We start from the raw sequence: 22,765 nt of genomic DNA, 5'->3' as shown, positions 1-22,765 counted from the left end.
CAGAGTTAAACCATACTTTTGATTGAGCAGATCTGAACACTCTTTCTGTAGAAAATGCAACTGGACATTTGGAGCGCTAAGAGAGTAGTAGTGGAAAAAGGAATATATTCAAATATAAACTACACAGAAGCATTCTGTGAAACTTCTTTCTGATCTGAGCATTCAGCTAACAGAGTTAAACCATACTTTTGATTGAGCAGTTTTGAAACACTCTGTCTGTAGTAAATGCAACTGGACATTCGTAGCGCTAAGTGGGTAATAGTGGAAAAAAGAATATGTTCAAATATAAACTACACAGAAGCATTGTATGAAACTTCTTTCTGTTCTGTGCATTCAACTAACAGAGTTGAACGTTACTTTTGATTGAGCCTTTCTGAAACACTCTTTCTGTAGAAACTGCAATTGGACATTCTGAGCGCTAAGAGGCCTCTATTGGGAAAAATAAAATCTTCAAATAAAAACTACACAGAAGCATTGTGTGAAACTTATTTCTGATATGTTCATTAAGCTAACAGAGTTAAACCATACTTTCGATTGCGCAGTTCTGAACACTCTTTCTGTAGAAAATGCAAGTGGACATTCGGAGCGCTAAGAGGGTAATAGTGGAAAAAGGAATATATTCAAATATAAACTACACAGTAGCATTCTGTGAAAATTCTTTCTGTTCTGTGCATTCAACTAACAGAGTTGAACCTTACTTTTGATTGAGCCGTTCTGAAACACTCTTTCTGTAGAAACTGCAATTGGACATGCTAAGCGCTAAGAGGCCTACATTGGGAAAAAGAATATCTTCAAATAAAAATTACACTGATGCATTCTGTGAAACATATTTCTGATCTGTAAATTCAGTTAACAGAGATAAAACATATTTTTGATTGAGCAGTTATGAATCACTCTTTTTGTAGAAAATGCAAGTGGAGATTCCGAGCGCTAAGAGGGTAATAGTGGAAAAAGTAATGTCTTCAAATATAAACTACACAGAATCATTCTGTGAAACTTCTTTCTGATCTGTGCATTCAGCTAACAGAGTTAAACCATACTTTTGATTGAGCAGATCTGAACACTCTTTCTGTAGAAAATGCAACTGGACATTTGGAGCGCTAAGAGAGTAGTAGTGGAAAAAGGAATATATTCAAATATAAACTACACAGAAGCATTCTGTGAAACTTCTTTCTGATCTGAGCATTCAGCTAACAGAGTTAAACCATACTTTTGATTGAGCAGTTTTGAAACACTCTGTCTGTAGAAAATGCAACTGGAAATTCGTAGCGCTAAGTGGGTAATAGTGGAAAAAAGAATATGTTCAAATATAAACTACACAGAAGCATTGTATGAAACTTCTTTCTGTTCTGTGCATTCAACTAACAGGGTTGAACCTTACTTTTGATTGAGCCTTTCTGAAACACTCTTTCTGTAGAAACTGCAATTGGACATTCTGAGCGCTAAGAGGCCTCTATTGGGAAAAATAATATCTTCAAATAAAAACTACACAGAAGCATTTTGTGAAACTTATTTCTGATATGTTCATTAAGCTAACAGAGTTAAACCATACTTTTGATTGCACAGTTCTGAACACTCTTTCTGTAGAAAATGCAAGTGGACATTCGGAGCGCTAAGAGGGTAATAGTGGAAAAAGGAATATAGTCAAATATAAACTACACAGTAGCATTCTGTGAAAATTATTTCTGTTCTGTGCCTTCAACTAACAGAGTTGAACCTTACTTTTGATTGAGCCGTTCTGAAACACTCTTTCTGTAGAAACTGCAATTGGACATGCTAAGCGCTAAGAGGCCTACATTGGGAAAAAGAATATCTTCAAATAAAAACTACACAGATGCATTCTGTGAAACTTATTTCTGATCTGTAAATTCAGTTAACAGAGATAAAACTTATTTTTGATTGAGCAGTTATGAAACACTCTTTTTGTAGAAAATGCAAGTGGAGATTCGGAGCGCTAAGAGGGTAATAGTGGAAAAAGGAATGTCTTCAAATATAAACTACACAGAATCATTCGGTGAAACTTCTTTCTGATCTGTGCATTCAGCTAACAGAGTTAAACCATACTTTTGATTGAGCAGATCTGAACACTCTTTCTGTAGAAAATGCAACTGGACATTTGGAGCGCTAAGAGCGTAGTAGTGGAAAAAGGAATATATTCAAATATAAACTACACAGAAGCATTCTGTGAAACTTCTTTCTGATCTGAGCATTCAGCTAACAGAATTAAACCATACTTTTGATTGAGCAGTTTTGAAACACTCTGTCTGTAGAAAATGCAACTGGACATTCGTAGCGCTAAGTGGGTAATAGTGGAAAAAAGAATATGTTCAAATATAAACTACACAGAAGCATTGTATGAAACTTCTTTCTGTTCTGTGCATTCAACTAACAGAGTTGAACCTTACTTTTGATTGAGCCGTTCTGAAACACTCTTTCTGTAGAAAGTGCAATTGGACATTCTGAGCGCTAAGAGGCCTATATTGGGAAAAAGAATGTCTACAAATAAAAACTACACAGAAGAATTGTGTGAAACTTCTTTCTGTTCTGTTTGTTCAACTAAAAGAGTTGAACCTTACTTTTGATTGAGCCGTTCTGAAACACACTTTCTGTAGAAAATGCAAGTGGAGATTCGGAGCGCTAAGAGGGTAATAGTGGAAAAAGGAATGTCTCCAAATATAAACTACACAGAATCATTCTGTGAAACTTCTTTCTGATCTGTGCATTCAGCTAACAGAGTTAAACCATACTTTTGATTGAGCAGATCTGAACACTCTTTCTGTAGAAAATGCAACTGGACATTTGGAGCGCTAAGAGAGTAGTAGTGGAAAAAGGAATATATTCAAATATAAACTACACAGAAGCATTCTGTGAAACTTCTTTCTGATCTGAGCATTCAGCTAACAGAGTTAAACCATACTTTTGATTGAGCAGTTTTGAAACACTCTGTCTGTAGTAAATGCAACTGGACATTCGTAGCGCTAAGTGGGTAATAGTGGAAAAAAGAATATGTTCAAATATAAACTACACAGAAGCATTGTATGAAACTTCTTTCTGTTCTGTGCATTCAACTAACAGAGTTGAACGTTACTTTTGATTGAGCCTTTCTGAAACACTCTTTCTGTAGAAACTGCAATTGGACATTCTGAGCGCTAAGAGGCCTCTATTGGGAAAAATAAAATCTTCAAATAAAAACTACACAGAAGCATTGTGTGAAACTTATTTCTGATATGTTCATTAAGCTAACAGAGTTAAACCATACTTTTGATTGCGCAGTTCTGAACACTCTTTCTGTAGAAAATGCAAGTGGACATTCGGAGCGCTAAGAGGGTAATAGTGGAAAAAGGAATATATTCAAATATAAACTACACAGTAGCATTCTGTGAAAATTCTTTCTGTTCTGTGCATTCAACTAACAGAGTTGAACCTTACTTTTGATTGAGCCGTTCTGAAACACTCTTTCTGTGGGTACTGCAATTGGACATGCTAAGCGCTAAGAGGCCTACATTGGGAAAAAGAATATCTTCAAATAAAAATTACACTGATGCATTCTGTGAAACTTATTTCTGATCTGTAAATTCAGTTAACAGAGATAAAACATATTTTTGATTGAGCAGTTATGAATCACTCTTTTTGTAGAAAATGCAAGTGGAGATTCGGAGCGCTAAGAGGGTAATAGTGGAAAAAGTAATGTCTTCAAATATAAACTACACAGAATCATTCGGTGAAACTTCTTTCTGATCTGTGCGTTCAGCTAACAGAGTTAAACCATACTTTTGATTGAGCAGATCTGAACACTCTTTCTGTAGAAAATGCAACTGGACATTTGGAGCGCTAAGAGCGTAGTAGTGGAAAAAGGAATATATTCAAATATAAACTACACAGAAGCATTCTGTGAAACTTCTTTCTGATCTGAGCATTCAGCTAACAGAGTTAAACCATACTTTTGATTGAGCAGTTTTGAAACACTCTGTCTGTAGAAAATGCAACTGGACATTCGTAGCGCTAAGTGGGTAATAGTGGAAAAAAGAATATGTTCAAATATAAACTACACAGAAGCATTGTATGAAACTTCTTTCTGTTCTGTGCATTCAACTAACAGAGTTGAACCTTACTTTTGATTGAGCCGTTCTGAAACACTCTTTCTGTAGAAACTGCAATTGGACATTCTGAGCGCTAAGAGGCCTATATTGGGAAAAAGAATGTCTACAAATAAAAACTACACAGAAGAATTGTGTGAAACTTCTTTCTGTTCTGTTTGTTCAACTAAAAGAGTTGAACCTTAGTTTTGATTGAGCCGTTCTGAAACACACTTTCTGTAGAAAATGCAAGTGGAGATTCGGAGCGCTAAGAGGGTAATAGTGGAAAAAGGAATGTCTCCAAATATAAACTACACAGAATCATTCTGTGAAACTTCTTTCTGATCTGTGCATTCAGCTAACAGAGTTAAACCATACTTTTGATTGAGCAGATCTGAACACTCTTTCTGTAGAAAATGGAACTGGACATTTGGAGCGCTAAGAGAGTAGTAGTGGAAAAAGGAATATATTCAAATATAAACTACACAGAAGCATTCTGTGAAACTTCTTTCTGATCTGAGCATTCAGCTAACAGAGTTAAACCATACTTTTGATTGAGCAGTTTTGAAACACTCTGTCTGTAGAAAATGCAACTGGACATTCGTAGCGCTAAGTGGGTAATAGTGGAAAAAAGAATATGTTCAAATATAAACTACACAGAAGCATTGTATGAAACTTCTTTCTGTTCTGTGCATTCAACTAACAGGGTTGAACCTTACTTTTGATTGAGCCTTTCTGAAACACTCTTTCTGTAGAAACTGCAATTGGACATTCTGAGCGCTAAGAGGCCTCTATTGGGAAAAATAATATCTTCAAATAAAAACTACACAGAAGCATTTTGTGAAACTTATTTCTGATATGTTCATTAAGCTAACAGAGTTAAACCATACTTTTGATTGCACAGTTCTGAACACTCTTTCTGTAGAAAATGCAAGTGGACATTCGGAGCGCTAAGAGGGTAATAGTGGAAAAAGGAATATAGTCAAATATAAACTACACAGTAGCATTCTGTGAAAATTCTTTCTGTTCTGTGCCTTCAACTAACAGAGTTGAACCTTACTTTTGATTGAGCCGTTCTGAAACACTCTTTCTGTAGAAACTGCAATTGGACATGCTAAGCGCTAAGAGGCCTACATTGGGAAAAAGAATATCTTCAAATAAAAACTACACAGATGCATTCTGTGAAACTTATTTCTGATCTGTAAATTCAGTTAACAGAGATAAAACTTATTTTTGATTGAGCAGTTATGAAACACTCTTTTTGTAGAAAATGCAAGTGGAGATTCGGAGCGCTAAGAGGGTAATAGTGGAAAAAGGAATGTCTTCAAATATAAACTACACAGAATCATTCGGTGAAACTTCTTTCTGATCTGTGCATTCAGCTAACAGAGTTAAACCATACTTTTGATTGAGCAGATCTGAACACTCTTTCTGTAGAAAATGCAACTGGACATTTGGAGCGCTAAGAGCGTAGTAGTGGAAAAAGGAATATATTCAAATATAAACTACACAGAAGCATTCTGTGAAACTTCTTTCTGATCTGAGCATTCAGCTAACAGAGTTAAACCATACTTTTGATTGAGCAGTTTTGAAACACTCTGTCTGTAGAAAATGCAACTGGACATTCGTAGCGCTAAGTGGGTAATAGTGGAAAAAAGAATATGTTCAAATATAAACTACACAGAAGCATTGTATGAAACTTCTTTCTGTTCTGTGCATTCAACTAACAGAGTTGAACCTTACTTTTGATTGAGCCGTTCTGAAACACTCTTTCTGTAGAAAGTGCAATTGGACATTCTGAGCGCTAAGAGGCCTATATTGGGAAAAAGAATGTCTACAAATAAAAACTACACAGAAGAATTGTGTGAAACTTCTTTCTGTTCTGTTTGTTCAACTAAAAGAGTTGAACCTTACTTTTGATTGAGCCGTTCTGAAACACACTTTCTGTAGAAAATGCAAGTGGAGATTCGGAGCGCTAAGAGGGTAATAGTGGAAAAAGGAATGTCTCCAAATATAAACTACACAGAATCATTCTGTGAAACTTCTTTCTGATCTGTGCATTCAGCTAACAGAGTTAAACCATACTTTTGATTGAGCAGATCTGAACACTCTTTCTGTAGAAAATGCAACTGGACATTTGGAGCGCTAAGAGAGTAGTAGTGGAAAAAGGAATATATTCAAATATAAACTACACAGAAGCATTCTGTGAAACTTCTTTCTGATCTGAGCATTCAGCTAACCGAGTTAAACCATACTTTTGATTGAGCAGTTTTGAAACACTCTGTCTGTAGTAAATGCAACTGGACATTCGTAGCGCTAAGTGGGTAATAGTGGAAAAAAGAATATGTTCAAATATAAACTACACAGAAGCATTGTATGAAACTTCTTTCTGTTCTGTGCATTCAACTAACAGAGTTGAACCTTACTTTTGATTGAGCCTTTCTGAAACACTCTTTCTGTAGAAACTGCAATTGGACATTCTGAGCGCTAAGAGGCCTCTATTGGGAAAAATAAAATCTTCAAATAAAAACCACACAGAAGCATTGTGTGAAACTTATTTCTGATATGTTCATTAAGCTAACAGAGTTAAACCATACTTTTGATTGCGCAGTTCTGAACACTCTTTCTGTAGAAAATGCAAGTGGACATTCGGAGCGCTAAGAGGGTAATAGTGGAAAAAGGAATATATTCAAATATAAACTACACAGTAGCATTCTGTGAAAATTCTTTCTGTTCTGTGCATTCAACTAACAGAGTTGAACCTTACTTTTGATTGAGCCGTTCTGAAACACTCTTTCTGTAGAAACTGCAATTGGACATGCTAAGCGCTAAGAGGCCTACATTGGGAAAAAGAATATCTTCAAATAAAAACTACACAGATGCATTCTGTGAAACTTATTTCTGATCTGTAAATTCAGTTAACAGAGATAAAACATATTTTTGATTGAGCAGTTATGAATCACTCTTTTTGTAGAAAATGCAAGTGGAGATTCGGAGCGCTAAGAGGGTAATAGTGGAAAAAGGAATGTCTTCAAATATAAACTACACAGAATCATTCGGTGAAACTTCTTTCTGATCTGTGCATTCAGCTAACAGAGTTAAACCATACTTTTGATTGAGCAGATCTGAACACTCTTTCTGTAGAAAATGCAACTGGACATTTGGAGCGCTAAGAGCGTAGTAGTGGAAAAAGGAATATATTCAAATATAAACTACACAGAAGCATTCTGTGAAACTTCTTTCTGATCTGAGCATTCAGCTAACAGAGTTAAACCATACTTTTGATTGAGCAGTTTTGAAACACTCTGTCTGTAGAAAATGCAACTGGACATTCGTAGCGCTAAGTGGGTAATAGTGGAAAAAAGAATATGTTCAAATATAAACTACACAGAAGCATTGTATGAAACTTCTTTCTGTTCTGTGCATTCAACTAACAGAGTTGAACCTTACTTTTGATTGAGCCGTTCTGAAACACTCTTTCTGTAGAAAGTGCAATTGGACATTCTGAGCGCTAAGAGGCCTATATTGGGAAAAAGAATGTCTACAAATAAAAACTACACAGAAGAATTGTGTGAAACTTCTTTCTGTTCTGTTTGTTCAACTAAAAGAGTTGAACCTTACTTTTGATTGAGCCGTTCTGAAACACACTTTCTGTAGAAAATGCAAGTGGAGATTCGGAGCGCTAAGAGGGTAATAGTGGAAAAAGGAATGTCTCCAAATATAAACTACACAGAATCATTCTGTGAAACTTCTTTCTGATCTGTGCATTCAGCTAACAGAGTTAAACCATACTTTTGATTGAGCAGATCTGAACACTCTTTCTGTAGAAAATGCAACTGGACATTTGGAGCGCTAAGAGAGTAGTAGTGGAAAAAGGAATATATTCAAATATAAACCACACAGAAGCATTCTGTGAAACTTCTTTCTGATCTGAGCATTCAGCTAACCGAGTTAAACCATACTTTTGATTGAGCAGTTTTGAAACACTCTGTCTGTAGAAAATGCAACTGGACATTCGTAGCGCTAAGTGGGTAATAGTGGAAAAAAGAATATGTTCAAATATAAACTACACAGAAGCATTGTATGAAACTTCTTTCTGTTCTGTGCATTCAACTAACAGAGTTGAACCTTACTTTTGATTGAGCCTTTCTGAAACACTCTTTCTGTAGAAACTGCAATTGGACATTCTGAGCGCTAAGAGGCCTCTATTGGGAAAAATAAAATCTTCAAATAAAAACTACACAGAAGCATTGTGTGAAACTTATTTCTGATATGTTCATTAAGCTAACAGAGTTAAACCATACTTTTGATTGCGCAGTTCTGAACACTCTTTCTGTAGAAAATGCAAGTGGACATTCGGAGCGCTAAGAGGGTAATAGTGGAAAAAGGAATATATTCAAATATAAACTACACAGTAGCATTCTGTGAAAATTCTTTCTGTTCTGTGCATTCAACTAACAGAGTTGAACCTTACTTTTGATTGAGCCGTTCTGAAACACTCTTTCTGTAGGAACTGCAATTGGACATGCTAAGCGCTAAGAGGCCTACATTGGGAAAAAGAATATCTTCAAATAAAAATTACACTGATGCATTCTGTGAAACTTATTTCTGATCTGTAAATTCAGTTAACAGAGATAAAACATATTTTTGATTGAGCAGTTATGAATCACTCTTTTTGTAGAAAATGCAAGTGGAGATTCGGAGCGCTAAGAGGGTAATAGTGGAAAAAGTAATGTCTTCAAATATAAACTACACAGAATCATTCGGTGAAACTTCTTTCTGATCTGTGCGTTCAGCTAACAGAGTTAAACCATACTTTTGATTGAGCAGATCTGAACACTCTTTCTGTAGAAAATGCAACTGGACATTTGGAGCGCTAAGAGCGTAGTAGTGGAAAAAGGAATATATTCAAATATAAACTACACAGAAGCATTCTGTGAAACTTCTTTCTGATCTGAGCATTCAGCTAACAGAGTTAAACCATACTTTTGATTGAGCAGTTTTGAAACACTCTGTCTGTAGAAAATGCAACTGGACATTCGTAGCGCTAAGTGGGTAATAGTGGAAAAAAGAATATGTTCAAATATAAACTACACAGAAGCATTGTATGAAACTTCTTTCTGTTCTGTGCATTCAACTAACAGAGTTGAACCTTACTTTTGATTGAGCCGTTCTGAAACACTCTTTCTGTAGAAACTGCAATTGGACATTCTGAGCGCTAAGAGGCCTATATTGGGAAAAAGAATGTCTACAAATAAAAACTACACAGAAGAATTGTGTGAAACTTCTTTCTGTTCTGTTTGTTCAACTAAAAGAGTTGAACCTTAGTTTTGATTGAGCCGTTCTGAAACACACTTTCTGTAGAAAATGCAAGTGGAGATTCGGAGCGCTAAGAGGGTAATAGTGGAAAAAGGAATGTCTCCAAATATAAACTACACAGAATCATTCTGTGAAACTTCTTTCTGATCTGTGCATTCAGCTAACAGAGTTAAACCATACTTTTGATTGAGCAGATCTGAACACTCTTTCTGTAGAAAATGCAACTGGACATTTGGAGCGCTAAGAGAGTAGTAGTGGAAAAAGGAATATATTCATATATAAACTACACAGATGCATTCTGTGAAACTTCTTTCTGATCTGAGCATTCAGCTAACAGAGTTAAACCATACTTTTGATTGAGCAGTTTTGAAACACTCTGTCTGTAGAAAATGCAACTGGACATTCGTAGCGCTAAGTGGGTAATAGTGGAAAAAAGAATATGTTCAAATATAAACTACACAGAAGCATTGTATGAAACTTCTTTCTGTTCTGTGCATTCAACTAACAGGGTTGAACCTTACTTTTGATTCAGCCTTTCTGAAACACTCTTTCTGTAGAAACTGCAATTGGACATTCTGAGCGCTAAGAGGCCTCTATTGGGAAAAATAATATCTTCAAATAAAAACTACACAGAAGCATTTTGTGAAACTTATTTCTGATATGTACATTAAGCTAACAGAGTTAAACCATACTTTTGATTGCACAGTTCTGAACACTCTTTCTGTAGAAAATGCAAGTGGACATTCGGAGCGCTAAGAGGGTAATAGTGGAAAAAGGAATATAGTCAAATATAAACTACACAGTAGCATTCTGTGAAAATTCTTTCTGTTCTGTGCATTCAACTAACAGAGTTGAACCTTACTTTTGATTGAGCCGTTCTGAAACACTCTTTCTGTAGAAACTGCAATTGGACATGCTAAGCGCTAAGAGGCCTACATTGGGAAAAAGAATATCTTCAAATAAAAACTACACAGATGCATTCTGTGAAACTTATTTCTGATCTGTAAATTCAGTTAACAGAGATAAAACTTATTTTTGATTGAGCAGTTATGAAACACTCTTTTTGTAGAAAATGCAAGTGGAGATTCGGAGCGCTAAGAGGGTAATAGTGGAAAAAGGAATGTCTTCAAATATAAACTACACAGAATCATTCGGTGAAACTTCTTTCTGATCTGTGCATTCAGCTAACAGAGTTAAACCATACTTTTGATTGAGCAGATCTGAACACTCTTTCTGTAGAAAATGCAACTGGACATTTGGAGCGCTAAGAGCGTATTAGTGGAAAAAGGAATATATTCAAATATAAACTACACAGAAGCATTCTGTGAAACTTCTTTCTGATCTGAGCATTCAGCTAACAGAGTTAAACCATACTTTTGATTGAGCAGTTTTGAAACACTCTGTCTGTAGAAAATGCAACTGGACATTCGTAGCGCTAAGTGGGTAATAGTGGAAAAAAGAATATGTTCAAATATAAACTACACAGAAGCATTGTATGAAACATCTTTCTGTTCTGTGCATTCAACTAACAGAGTTGAACCTTACTTTTGATTGAGCCGTTCTGAAACACTCTTTCTGTAGAAAGTGCAATTGGACATTCTGAGCACTAAGAGGCCTATATTGGGAAAAATAATGTCTACAAATAAAAACTACACAGAAGAATTGTGTGAAACTTCTTTCTGTTCTGTTTGTTCAACTAAAAGAGTTGAACCTTACTTTTGATTGAGTCGTTCTGAAACACACTTTCTGTAGAAAATGCAAGTGGAGATTCGGAGCGCTAAGAGGGTAATAGTGGAAAAAGGAATGTCTCCAAATATAAACTACACAGAATCATTCTGTGAAACTTCTTTCTGATCTGTGCATTCAGCTAACAGAGTTAAACCATACTTTTGATTGAGCAGATCTGAACACTCTTTCTGTAGAAAATGCAACTGGACATTTGGAGCGCTAAGAGAGTAGTAGTGGAAAAAGGAATATATTCAAATATAAACTACACAGAAGCATTCTGTGAAACTTCTTTCTGATCTGAGCATTCAGCTAACAGAGTTAAACCATACTTTTGATTGAGCAGTTTTGAAACACTCTGTCTGTAGAAAATGCAACTGGACATTCGTAGCGCTAAGTGGGTAATAGTGGAAAAAAGAATATGTTCAAATATAAACTACACAGAAGCATTGTATGAAACTTCTTTCTGTTCTGTGCATTCAACTAACAGAGTTGAACCTTACTTTTGATTGAGCCTTTCTGAAACACTCTTTCTGTAGAAACTGCAATTGGACATTCTGAGCGCTAAGAGGCCTCTATTGGGAAAAATAAAATCTTCAAATAAAAACTACACAGAAGCATTGTGTGAAACTTATTTCTGATATGTTCATTAAGCTAACAGAGTTAAACCATACTTTTGATTGCGCAGTTCTGAACACTCTTTCTGTAGAAAATGCAAGTGGACATTCGGAGCGCTAAGAGGGTAATAGTGGAAAAAGGAATATATTCAAATATAAACTACACAGTAGCATTCTGTGAAAATTCTTTCTGTTCTGTGCATTCAACTAACAGAGTTGAACCTTACTTTTGATTGAGCCGTTCTGAAACACTCTTTCTGTAGAAACTGCAATTGGACATGCTAAGCGCTAAGAGGCCTACATTAGGAAAAAGAATATCTTCAAATAAAAACTACACAGATGCATTCTGTGAAACTTATTTCTGATCTGTAAATTCAGTTAACAGAGATAAAACATATTTTTGATTGAGCAGTTATGAATCACTCTTTTTGTAGAAAATGCAAGTGGAGATTCGGAGCGCTAAGAGGGTAATAGTGGAAAAAGGAATGTCTTCAAATATAAACTACACAGAATCATTCGGTGAAACTTCTTTCTGATCTGTGCATTCAGCTAACAGAGTTAAACCATACTTTTGATTGAGCAGATCTGAACACTCTTTCTGTAGAAAATGCAACTGGACATTTGGAGCGCTAAGAGCGTATTAGTGGAAAAAGGAATATATTCAAATATAAACTACACAGAAGCATTCTGTGAAACTTCTTTCTGATCTGAGCATTCAGCTAACAGAGTTAAACCATACTTTTGATTGAGCAGTTTTGAAACCCTCTGTCTGTAGAAAATGCAACTGGACATTCGTAGCGCTAAGTGGGTAATAGTGGAAAAAAGAATATGTTCAAATATAAACTACACAGAAGCATTGTATGAAACTTCTTTCTGTTCTGTGCATTCAACTAACAGAGTTGAACCTTACTTTTGATTGAGCCGTTCTGAAACACTCTTTCTGTAGAAAGTGCAATTGGACATTCTGAGCGCTAAGAGGCCTATATTGGGAAAAAGAATGTCTACAAATAAAAACTACACAGAAGAATTGTGTGAAACTTCTTTCTGTTCTGTTTGTTCAACTAAAAGATTTGAACCTTACTTTTGATTGAGTCGTTCTGAAACACACTTTCTGTAGAAAATGCAAGTGGAGATTCGGAGCGCTAAGAGGGTAATAGTGGAAAAAGGAATGTCTCCAAATATAAACTACACAGAATCATTCTGTGAAACTTCTTTCTGATCTGTGCATTCAGCTAACAGAGTTAAACCATACTTTTGATTGAGCAGATCTGAACACTCTTTCTGTAGAAAATGCAACTGGACATTTGGAGCGCTAAGAGAGTAGTAGTGGAAAAAGGAATATATTCAATTATAAACTACACAGAAGCATTCTGTGAAACTTCTTTCTGATCTGAGCATTCAGCTAACAGAGTTAAACCATACTTTTGATTGAGCAGTTTTGAAACACTCTGTCTGTAGAAAATGCAACTGGACATTCGTAGCGCTAAGTGGGTAATAGTGGAAAAAAGAATATGTTCAAATATAAACTACACAGAAGCATTGTATGAAACTTCTTTCTGTTCTGTGCATTCAACTAACAGAGTTGAACCTTACTTTTGATTGAGCCTTTCTGAAACACTCTTTCTGTAGAAACTGCAATTGGACATTCTGAGCGCTAAGAGGCCTCTATTGGGAAAAATAAAATCTTCAAATAAAAACTACACAGAAGCATTGTGTGAAACTTATTTCTGATATGTTCATTAAGCTAACAGAGTTAAACCATACTTTTGATTGCGCAGTTCTGAACACTCTTTCTGTAGAAAATGCAAGTGGACATTCGGAGCGCTAAGAGGGTAATAGTGGAAAAAGGAATATATTCAAATATAAACTACACAGTAGCATTCTGTGAAAATTCTTTCTGTTCTGTGCATTCAACTAACAGAGTTGAACCTTACTTTTGATTGAGCCGTTCTGAAACACTCTTTCTGTAGAAACTGCAATTGGACATGCTAAGCGCTAAGAGGCCTACATTGGGAAAAAGAATATCTTCAAATAAAAACTACACAGATGCATTCTGTGAAACTTATTTCTGATCTGTAAATTCAGTTAACAGAGATAAAACATATTTTTGATTGAGCAGTTATGAATCACTCTTTTTGTAGAAAATGCAAGTGGAGATTCGGAGCGCTAAGAGGGTAATAGTGGAAAAAGGAATGTCTTCAAATATAAACTACACAGAATCATTCGGTGAAACTTCTTTCTGATCTGTGCATTCAGCTAACAGAGTTAAACCATACTTTTGATTGAGCAGATCTGAACACTCTTTCTGTAGAAAATGCAACTGGACATTTGGAGCGCTAAGAGCGTAGTAGTGGAAAAAGGAATATATTCAAATATAAACTACACAGAAGCATTCTGTGAAACTTCTTTCTGATCTGAGCATTCAGCTAACAGAGTTAAACCATACTTTTGATTGAGCAGTTTTGAAACACTCTGTCTGTAGAAAATGCAACTGGACATTCGTAGCGCTAAGTGGGTAATAGTGGAAAAAAGAATATGTTCAAATATAAACTACACAGAAGCATTGTATGAAACTTCTTTCTGTTCTGTGCATTCAACTAACAGAGTTGAACCTTACTTTTGATTGAGCCGTTCTGAAACACTCTTTCTGTAGAAACTGCAATTGGACATTCTGAGCGCTAAGAGGCCTATATTGGGAAAAAGAATGTCTACAAATAAAAACTACACAGAAGACTTGTGTGAAACTTCTTCCTGTTCTGTTTGTTCAACTAAAAGAGTTGAACCTTAGTTTTGATTGAGCCGTTCTGAAACACTCTTTCTGTAGAAAATGCAAGTGGAGATTCGGAGCGCTAAGAGGGTAATAGTGGAAAAAGGAATGTCTCCAAATATAAACTACACAGAATCATTCTGTGAAACTTCTTTCTGATCTGTGCATTCAGCTAACAGAGTTAAACCATACTTTTGATTGAGCAGATCTGAACACTCTTTCTGTAGAAAATGCAACTGGACATTTGGAGCGCTAAGAGAGTAGTAGTGGAAAAAGGAATATATTCATATATAAACTACACAGAAGCATTCTGTGAAACTTCTTTCTGATCTGAGCATTCAGCTAACAGAGTTAAACCATACTTTTGATTGAGCAGTTTTGAAACACTCTGTCTGTAGAAAATGCAACTGGACATTCGTAGCGCTAAGTGGGTAATAGTGGAAAAAAGAATATGTTCAAATATAAACTACACAGAAGCATTGTATGAAACTTCTTTCTGTTCTGTGCATTCAACTAACAGGGTTGAACCTTACTTTTGATTGAGCCTTTCTGAAACACTCTTTCTGTAGAAACTGCAATTGGACATTCTGAGCGCTAAGAGGCCTCTATTGGGAAAAATAATATCTTCAAATAAAAACTACACAGAAGCATTTTGTGAAACTTATTTCTGATATGTTCATTAAGCTATCAGAGTTAAACCATACTTTTGATTGCACAGTTCTGAACACTCTTTCTGTAGAAAATGCAAGTGGACATTCGGAGCGCTAAGAGGGTAATAGTGGAAAAAGGAATATATGCAAATATAAACTACACAGTAGCATTCTGTGAAAATTCTTTCTGTTCTGTGCCTTCAACTAACAGAGTTGAACCTTACTTTTGATTGAGCCGTTCTGAAACACTCTTTCTGTAGAAACTGCAATTGGACATGCTAAGCGCTAAGAGGCCTACATTGGGAAAAAGAATATCTTCAAATAAAAACTACACAGATGCATTCTGTGAAACTTATTTCTGATCTGTAAATTCAGTTAACAGAGATAAAACTTATTTTTGATTGAGCAGTTATGAAACACTCTTTTTGTAGAAAATGCAAGTGGAGATTCGGAGCGCTAAGTGGGTAATAGTGGAAAAAGGAATGTCTTCAAATATAAACTACACAGAATCATTCGGTGAAACTTCTTTCTGATCTGTGCATTCAGCTAACAGAGTTAAACCATACATTTGATTGAGCAGATCTGAACACTCTTTCTGTAGAAAATGCAACTGGACATTTGGAGCGCTAAGAGCGTATTAGTGGAAAAAGGAATATATTCAAATATAAACTACACAGAAGCATTCTGTGAAACTTCTTTCTGATCTGAGCATTCAGCTAACAGAGTTAAACCATACTTTTGATTGAGCAGTTTTGAAACACTCTGTCTGTAGAAAATGCAACTGGACATTCGTAGCGCTAAGTGGGTAATAGTGGAAAAAAGAATATGTTCAAATATAAACTACACAGAAGCATTTTATGAAACATCTTTCTGTTCTGTGCATTCAACTAACAGAGTTGAACCTTACTTTTGATTGAGCCGTTCTGAAACACTCTTTCTGTAGAAAGTGCAATTGGACATTCTGAGCGCTAAGAGGCCTATATTGGGAAAAAGAATGTCTACAAATAAAAACTACACAGAAGAATTGTGTGAAACTTCTTTCTGTTCTGTTTGTTCAACTAAAAGAATTGAACCTTACTTTTGATTGAGTCGTTCTGAAACACACTTTCTGTAGAAAATGCAAGTGGAGATTCGGAGCGCTAAGAGGGTAATAGTGGAAAAAGGAATGTCTCCAAATATAAACTACACAGAATCATTCTGTGAAACTTCTTTCTGATCTGTGCATTCAGCTAACAGAGTTAAACCATACTTTTGATTGAGCAGATCTGAACACTCTTTCTGTAGAAAATGCAACTGGACATTTGGAGCGCTAAGAGAGTAGTAGTGGAAAAAGGAATATATTCAAATATAAACTACACAGAAGCATTCTGTGAAACTTCTTTCTGATCTGAGCATTCAGCTAACAGAGTTAAACCATACTTTTGATTGAGCAGTTTTGAAACACTCTGTCTGTAGAAAATGCAACTGGACATTCGTAGCGCTAAGTGGGTAATAGTGGAAAATAGAATATGTTCAAATATAAACTACACAGAAGCATTGTATGAAACTTCTTTCTGTTCTGTGCATTCAACTAACAGAGTTGAACCTTACTTTTGATTGAGCCTTTCTGAAACACTCTTTCTGTAGAAACTGCAATTGGACATTCTGAGCGCTAAGAGGCCTCTATTGGGAAAAATAAAATCTTCAAATAAAAACTACACAGAAGCATTGTGTGAAACTTATTTCTGATATGTTCATTAAGCTAACAGAGTTAAACCATACTTTTGATTGCGCAGTTCTGAACACTCTTTCTGTAGAAAATGCAAGTGGACATTCGGAGCGCTAAGAGGGTAATAGTGGAAAAAGGAATATATTCAAATATAAACTACACAGTAGCATTCTGTGAAAATTCTTTCTGTTCTGTGCATTCAACTAACAGAGTTGAACCTTACTTTTGATTGAGCCGTTCTGAAACACTCTTTCTGTAGAAACTGCAATTGGACATGCTAAGCGCTAAGAGGCCTACATTGGGAAAAAGAATATCTTCAAATAAAAACTACACAGATGCATTCTGTGAAACTTATTTCTGATCTGTAAATTCAGTTAACAGAGATAAAACATATTTTTGATTGAGCAGTTATGAATCACTCTTTTTGTAGAAAATGCAAGTGGAGATTCGGAGCGCTAAGAGGGTAATAGTGGAAAAAGGAATGTCTTCAAATATAAACTACACAGAATCATTCGGTGAAACTTCTTTCTGATCTGTGCATTCAGCTAACAGAGTTAAACCATACTTTTGATTGAGCAGATCTGAACACTCTTTCTGTAGAAAATGCAACTGGACATTTGGAGCGCTAAGAGCGTAGTAGTGGAAAAAGGAATATATTCAAATATAAACTACACAGAAGCATTCTGTGAAACTTCTTTCTGATCTGAGCATTCAGCTAACAGAGTTAAACCATACTTTTGATTGAGCAGTTTTGAAACACTCTGTCTGTAGAAAATGCAACTGGACATTCGTAGCGCTAAGTGGGTAATAGTGGAAAAAAGAATATGTTCAAATATAAACTACACAGAAGCATTGTATGAAACTTCTTTCTGTTCTGTGCATTCAACTAACAGAGTTGAACCTTATTTTGATTGAGCCGTTCTGAAACACTCTTTCTGTAGAAACTGCAATTGGACATTCTGAGCGCTAAGAGGCCTATATTGGGAAAAAGAATGTCTACAAATAAAAACTACACAGAAGAATTGTGTGAAACTTCTTTCTGTTCTGTTTGTTCAACTAAAAGAGTTGAACCTTAGTTTTGATTGAGCCGTTCTGAAACACTCTTTCTGTAGAAAATGCAAGTGGAGATTCGGAGCGCTAAGAGGGTAATAGTGGAAAAAGGAATGTCTCCAAATATAAACTACACAGAATCATTCTGTGAAACTTCTTTCTGATCTGTGCATTCAGCTAACAGAGTTAAACCATACTTTTGATTGAGCAGATCTGAACACTCTTTCTGTAGAAAATGCAACTGGACATTTGGAGCGCTAAGAGAGTAGTAGTGGAAAAAGGAATATATTCATATATAAACTACACAGAAGCATTCTGTGAAACTTCTTTCTGATCTGAGCATTCAGCTAACAGAGTTAAACCATACTTTTGATTGAGCAGTTTTGAAACACTCTGTCTGTAGAAAATGCAACTGGACATTCGTAGCGCTAAGTGGGTAATAGTGGAAAAAAGAATATGTTCAAATATAAACTACACAGAAGCATTGTATGAAACTTCTTTCTGTTCTGTGCATTCAACTAACAGGGTTGAACCTTACTTTTGATTGAGCCTTTCTGAAACACTCTTTCTGTAGAAACTGCAATTGGACATTCTGAGCGCTAAGAGGCCTCTATTGGGAAAAATAATATCTTCAAATAAAAACTACACAGAAGCATTTTGTGAAACTTATTTCTGATATGTTCATTAAGCTATCAGAGTTAAACCATACTTTTGATTGCACAGTTCTGAACACTCTTTCTGTAGAAAATGCAAGTGGACATTCGGAGCGCTAAGAGGGTAATAGTGGAAAAAGGAATATATGCAAATATAAACTACACAGTAGCATTCTGTGAAAATTCTTTCTGTTCTGTGCCTTCAACTAACAGAGTTGAACCTTACTTTTGATTGAGCCGTTCTGAAACACTCTTTCTGTAGAAACTGCAATTGGACATGCTAAGCGCTAAGAGGCCTACATTGGGAAAAAGAATATCTTCAAATAAAAACTACACAGATGCATTCTGTGAAACTTATTTCTGATCTGTAAATTCAGTTAACAGAGATAAAACTTATTTTTGATTGAGCAGTTATGAAACACTCTTTTTGTAGAAAATGCAAGTGGAGATTCGGAGCGCTAAGAGGGTAATAGTGGAAAAAGGAATGTCTTCAAATATAAACTACACAGAATCATTCGGTGAAACTTCTTTCTGATCTGTGCATTCAGCTAACAGAGTTAAACCATACATTTGATTGAGCAGATCTGAACACTCTTTCTGTAGAAAATGCAACTGGACATTTGGAGCGCTAAGAGCGTATTAGTGGAAAAAGGAATATATTCAAATATAAACTACACAGAAGCATTCTGTGAAACTTCTTTCTGATCTGAGCATTCAGCTAACAGAGTTAAACCATACTTTTGATTGAGCAGTTTTGAAACACTCTGTCTGTAGAAAATGCAACTGGACATTCGTAGCGCTAAGTGGGTAATAGTGGAAAAAAGAATATGTTCAAATATAAACTACACAGAAGCATTTTATGAAACATCTTTCTGTTCTGTGCATTCAACTAACAGAGTTGAACCTTACTTTTGATTGAGCCGTTCTGAAACACTCTTTCTGTAGAAAGTGCAATTGGACATTCTGAGCGCTAAGAGGCCTATATTGGGAAAAAGAATGTCTACAAATAAAAACTACACAGAAGAATTGTGTGAAACTTCTTTCTGTTCTGTTTGTTCAACTAAAAGAATTGAACCTTACTTTTGATTGAGTCGTTCTGAAACACACTTTCTGTAGAAAATGCAAGTGGACATTCGGAGCGCTAAGAGGGTAATAGTGGAAAAAGGAATGTCTCCAAATATAAACTACACAGAATCATTCTGTGAAACTTCTTTCTGATCTGTGCATTCAGCTAACAGAGTTAAACCATACTTTTGATTGAGCAGATCTGAACACTCTTTCTGTAGAAAATGCAACTGGACATTTGGAGCGCTAAGAGAGTAGTAGTGGAAAAAGGAATATATTCAAATATAAACTACACAGAAGCATTCTGTGAAACTTCTTTCTGATCTGAGAATTCAGCTAACAGAGTTAAACCATACTTTTGATTGAGCAGTTTTGAAACACTCTGTCTGTAGAAAATGCAACTGGACATTCGTAGCGCTAAGTGGGTAATAGTGGAAAATAGAATATGTTCAAATATAAACTACACAGAAGCATTGTATGAAACTTCTTTCTGTTCTGTGCATTCAACTAACAGAGTTGAACCTTACTTTTGATTGAGCCTTTCTGAAACACTCTTTCTGTAGAAACTGCAATTGGACATTCTGAGCGCTAAGAGGCCTCTATTGGGAAAAATAAAATCTTCAAATAAAAACTACACAGAAGCATTGTGTGAAACTTATTTCTGATATGTTCATTAAGCTAACAGAGTTAAACCATACTTTTGATTGCGCAGTTCTGAACACTCTTTCTGTAGAAAATGCAAGTGGACATTCGGAGCGCTAAGAGGGTAATAGTGGAAAAAGGAATATATTCAAATATAAACTACACAGTAGCATTCTGTGAAAATTCTTTCTGTTCTGTGCATTCAACTAACAGAGTTGAACCTTACTTTTGATTGAGCCGTTCTGAAACACTCTTTCTGTAGAAACTGCAATTGGACATGCTAAGCGCTAAGAGGCCTACATTGGGAAAAAGAATATCTTCAAATAAAAACTACACAGATGCATTCTGTGAAACTTATTTCTGATCTGTAAATTCAGTTAACAGAGATAAAACATATTTTTGATTGAGCAGTTATGAATCACTCTTTTTGTAGAAAATGCAAGTGGAGATTCGGAGCGCTAAGAGGGTAATAGTGGAAAAAGGAATGTCTTCAAATATAAACTACACAGAATCATTCGGTGAAACTTCTTTCTGATCTGTGCATTCAGCTAACAGAGTTAAACCATACTTTTGATTGAGCAGATCTGAACACTCTTTCTGTAGAAAATGCAACTGGACATTTGGAGCGCTAAGAGCGTAGTAGTGGAAAAAGGAATATATTCAAATATAAACTACACAGAAGCATTCTGTGAAACTTCTTTCTGATCTGAGCATTCAGCTAACAGAGTTAAACCATACTTTTGATTGAGCAGTTTTGAAACACTCTGTCTGTAGAAAATGCAACTGGACATTCGTAGCGCTAAGTGGGTAATAGTGGAAAAAAGAATATGTTCAAATATAAACTACACAGAAGCATTGTATGAAACTTCTTTCTGTTCTGTGCATTCAACTAACAGAGTTGAACCTTACTTTTGATTGAGCCGTTCTGAAACACTCTTTCTGTAGAAACTGCAATTGGACATTCTGAGCGCTAAGAGGCCTATATTGGGAAAAAGAATGTCTACAAATAAAATCTACACAGAAGAATTGTGTGAAACTTCTTTCTGTTCTGTTTGTTCAACTAAAAGAGTTGAACCTTAGTTTTGATTGAGCCGTTCTGAAACACAATTTCTGTAGAAAATGCAAGTGGAGATTCGGAGCGCTAAGAGGGTAATAGTGGAAAAAGGAATGTCTCCAAATATAAACTACACAGAATCATTCTGTGAAACTTCTTTCTGATCTGTGCATTCAGCTAACAGAGTTAAACCATACTTTTGATTGAGCAGATCTGAACACTCTTTCTGTAGAAAATGCAACTGGACATTTGGAGCGCTAAGAGAGTAGTAGTGGAAAAAGGAATATATTCAAATATCAACTACACAGAAGCATTCTGTGAAACTTCTTTCTGATCTGAGCATTCAGCTAACAGATTTAAACCATACTTTTGATTGAGCAGTTTTGAAACACTCTGTCTGTAGAAAATGCAACTGGACATTCGTAGCGCTAATTGGGTAATAGTGGAAAAAAGAATATGTTCAAATATAAACTACACAGAAGCATTGTATGAAACTTCTTTCTGTTCTGTGCATTCAACTAACAGGGTTGAACCTTACTTTTGATTGAGCCTTTCTGAAACACTCTTTCTGTAGAAACTGCAATTGGACATTCTGAGCGCTAAGAGGCATCTATTGGGAAAAATAATATCTTCAAATAAAAACTACACAGAAGCATTTTGTGAAACTTATTTCTGATATGTTCATTAAGCTAACAGAGTTAAACCATACTTTTGATTGCACAGTTCTGAACACTCTTTCTGTAGAAAATGCAAGTGGACATTCGGAGCGCTAAGAGGGTAATAGTGGAAAAAGGAATATATTCAAATATAAACTACACAGTAGCATTCTGTGAAAATTCTTTCTGTTCTGTGCCTTCAACTAACAGAGTTGAACCTTACTTTTGATTGAGCCGTTCTGAAACACTCTTTCTGTAGAAACTGCAATTGGACATGCTAAGCGCTAAGAGGCCTACATTGGGAAAAAGAATATCTTCAAATAAAAACTACACAGATGCATTCTGTAAAACTTATTTCTGATCTGTAAATTCAGTTAACAGAGATAAAACTTATTTTTGATTGAGCAGTTATGAAACACTCTTTTTGTAGAAAATGCAAGTGGAGATTCGGAGCGCTAAGAGGGTAATAGTGGAAAAAGGAATGTCTTCAAATATAAACTACACAGAATCATTCGGTGAAACTTCTTTCTGATCTGTGCATTCAGCTAACAGAGTTAAACCATACTTTTGATTGAGCAGATCTGAACACTCTTTCTGTAGAAAATGCAACTGGACATTTGGAGCGCTAAGAGCGTAGTAGTGGAAAAAGGAATATATTCAAATATAAACTACACAGAAGCATTCTGTGAAACTTCTTTCTGATCTGAGCATTCAGCTAACAGAGTTAAACCATACTTTTGATTGAGCAGTTTTGAAACACTCTGTCTGTAGAAAATGCAACTG

Source organism: Symphalangus syndactylus, chromosome 11, assembly GCF_028878055.3.
Source record: "Symphalangus syndactylus isolate Jambi chromosome 11, NHGRI_mSymSyn1-v2.1_pri, whole genome shotgun sequence".
Classification (NCBI taxonomy): domain Eukaryota; kingdom Metazoa; phylum Chordata; class Mammalia; order Primates; family Hylobatidae; genus Symphalangus; species Symphalangus syndactylus.
This window is presented reverse-complemented; position numbering follows the sequence as displayed.